The 3,647-nt window shown below is 41.3% G+C and overlaps 1 pseudogene; it reads left to right on the top strand.

Annotated features, from left to right (window-relative positions):
• Positions 1-2,352: 2,352 nt before the first annotated feature.
• On the top strand, positions 2,353-2,460 carry LOC130320338 (U2 spliceosomal RNA; annotated as a pseudogene).
• Positions 2,461-3,647: the final 1,187 nt, after the last annotated feature.

Genomic DNA, 3,647 nt, shown 5'->3' with positions numbered 1-3,647 from the left:
CTCTCTCTATATGTATATACATATATATATATATATATATATATATATATTTAAAAGGAAAAAAAATTATATATATATACATATAGAGAGAGAGAGAGAGATAAATATATATAGAGATAGATGGGTGGATAGATAGATAGATAGACATACATACACACATACACACATACACACATACACACATACACACATACACACATACACACATACACACATACACACATACATACATACATACATATGTGTGTATTGTTGGAGTTGCAAACATGGGTGCACTTGACAAACTCAGTGCGGCTATTCCCCATTGAAAGATTGTTGCACCCAGGACCCTTAGCACTGGGATATGCTACTCAATACCACTGGCATGGCCAGGTGTAAACAACATCTGACCTTTGTTGTGTATGTAACCATGGAGATTGTGATGTCGCCTAGGCCCACCAAAGAACAGCCTTGTCAGAAGCAGCACTGCCATGAGCAGAAGTAGCAGCACCATAGGTTGTCAAATAAGTTGGATTTAACCAAGACAAGTGAGTCCAATAGGATGCAGGTATGTCCTCTATCCTTACAGCTTCCCGTGGCTGTTGGTTTTATACCGTTTGGGGACAGCCAAGGAAGCGTCAGCAGGCAACACAGGTAAGTGTGTGCTTGTATGTGTGTGTGTGTGTGTGTGTGTGTGTGTGTTTCCTATGCAGATCCTAAACCCAGTATCAAATGCAAGTAGGAGGAGTAAGAAGGGTTCCTGCCAAAGCCAGGTTATGGATTGCATTTAAAAATGGTCCATCAGAGTGAAATGGACTCCCATCTTCCTGCTTAGCAATAATGATATGGGTTTAGGGTCTGCTGTGTGTACTGGTGGGTGACTGCCACCCAGGCAGAGTGTGTATGGGAGGCTGCCAGCCAGCCTCCCTTCCTACAAGTAATGATGGTGCATGTGAAGGGGACAGCGTTGGTTCCTCCCCTTTCACAGTTATCACTTCTCATCCTTCCTTTTGGCTGGTATCAAATGTGGTGTCTGTTTATATCAGTTTAATATCTGATATGTCCCCTATCTGATAGCATATATTAAATGCACCACCAGGTTTCAGTGTTGGAAAGAAAGATTATCTGTTTATTTGCTGCAGCTGCTTGCTGTCTAGTCCAGTGGGTCCCTACTGCAGGCAATAGACAATAGGTAGTGCCTATGTGCCTAGGTGGATAGGACATCAGCTATGAGGCATTTGTTTGTACAAACTGCTGCTCACAACTAATGTTGTAATATAGTGTCTCCATCTGCTGGTGGTATTGAATAAGCAATAGTGCAATGATAGGGTCTGAAAAAGAAGAAAAATAAGAAGCAGCAGCATAGGAAAGAAGGAAAACATGGAGAGAAGAAAAAAAGAAGGTAAAAATGAGGTGAAAACATGTTTAAAAAAGTATTTCCATCTCTCTCTCTCTCTATATGTATATACATATATATATATATATATATATATATATTTAAAAGAAAAAAAATTATATATATATACATATAGAGAGAGAGAGAGAGAGATAAATATATATAGAGATAGATGGGTGGATAGATAGATAGATAGACATACATACACACATACACACATACACACATACACACATACACACATACACACATACATACATACATATGTGTGTATTGTTGGAGTTGCAAACATGGGTGCACTTGACAAACTCAGTGCGGCTATTCCCCATTGAAAGATTGTTGCACCCAGGACCCTTAGCACTGGGATATGCTACTCAATACCACTGGCATGGCCAGGTGTAAACAACATCTGACCTTTGTTGTGTATGTAACCATGGAGATTGTGATGTCGCCTAGGCCCACCAAAGAACAGCCTTGTCAGAAGCAGCACTGCCATGAGCAGAAGTAGCAGCACCATAGGTTGTCAAATAAGTTGGATTTAACCAAGACAAGTGAGTCCAATAGGATGCAGGTATGTCCTCTATCCTTACAGCTTCCCGTGGCTGTTGGTTTTATACCGTTTGGGGACAGCCAAGGAGGCGTCAGCAGGCAACACAGGTAAGTGTGTGCTTGTGTGTGTGTGTGTGTGTTTCCTATGCAGATCCTAAACCCAGTATCAAATGCAAGTAGGAGGAGTAAGAAGGGTTCCTGCCAAAGCCAGGTTATGGATTGCATTTAAAAATGGTCCATCAGAGTGAAATGGACTCCCATCTTCCTGCTTAGCAATAATGATATGGGTTTAGGGTCTGCTGTGTGTACTGGTGGGTGACTGCCACCCAGCCAGAGTGTGTATGGGAGGCTGCCAGCCAGCCTCCCTTCCTACAAGTAGTGATGGTGCATGTGAAGGGGACAGCGTTGGTTCCTCCCCTTTCACAGTTATCACTTATCATCCTTCCTTTTGGCTGGTATCAAATGTGGTGTCTGTTTATATCAGTTTAATATCTGATATGTCCCCTATCTGGTAGCATATATTAAGTGCACCACCAGGTTTCAGTGTTGGAAAGAAAGATTACCTGTTTATTTGCTGCTGCAGCTGCTTGCTGGCTAGTCCAGTGGGTCCCTACTGCAGGCAAAAGACAATAGGTGGTGCCTATGTGCCTAGGTGGATAGGACATCAGCTATGAGGCATTTGTTTGTACAAACTGCTGCTCACAACTAATGTTGTAATATAGTGTCTCCATCTGCTGGTGGTATTGAATAAGCAATAGTGCAATGATAGGGTCTGAAAAAGAAGAAAAATAAGAAGCAGCAGCATATGAAAAAAGGAGGAAAGAAGGAAAACATGGAGAGAAGAAAAAAAAGAAGGTAAAAATGAGGTGAAAACATGTTTAAGAAAGTATTTCCATCTCTCTCTCTCTCTATATGTATATATATATATATATATTTAAAAGAAAAAAAAATTATATATATACATATATACATATAGAGAGAGAGAGATAAATATATATAGAGATAGATGGGTGGATAGATAGATAGATAGATAGATAGAGAGATACACATACACACATACACACATACACACATACACACATACACACATACACACATACACACATACACACATACATACATACATACATACATATGTGTGTATTGTTGGAGTTGCAAACATGGGTGCACTTGACAAACTCAGTGCGGCTATTCCCCATTGAAAGATTGTTGCACCCAGGACCCTTAGCACTGGGATATGCTACTCAATACCACTGGCATGGCCAGGTGTAAACAACATCTGACCTTTGTTGTGTATGTAACCATGGAGATTGTGATGTCGCCTAGGCCCACCAAAGAACAGCCTTGTCAGAAGCAGCACTGCCATGAGCAGAAGTAGCAGCACCATAGGTTGTCAAATAAGTTGGATTTAACCAAGACAAGTGAGTCCAATAGGATGCAGGTATGTCCTCTATCCTTACAGCTTCCCGTGGCTGTTGGTTTTATACCGTTTGGGGACAGCCAAGGAAGCGTCAGCAGGCAACACAGGTAAGTGTGTGCTTGTATGTGTGTGTGTGTGTGTGTGTGTGTGTGTTTCCTATGCAGATCCTAAACCCAGTATCAAATGCAAGTAGGAGGAGTAAGAAGGGTTCCTGCCAAAGCCAGGTTATGGATTGCATTTAAAAATGGTCCATCAGAGTGAAATGGACTCCCATCTTCCTGCTTAGCAATAATGATATGGGTT

Source organism: Hyla sarda, unplaced genomic scaffold (genome assembly GCF_029499605.1).
Source record: "Hyla sarda isolate aHylSar1 unplaced genomic scaffold, aHylSar1.hap1 scaffold_22, whole genome shotgun sequence".
Classification (NCBI taxonomy): Eukaryota; Metazoa; Chordata; class Amphibia; order Anura; family Hylidae; genus Hyla; species Hyla sarda.
Note: the sequence above shows the minus strand (reverse complement) of the source record. Positions and strands in the feature narration are given on the sequence as shown.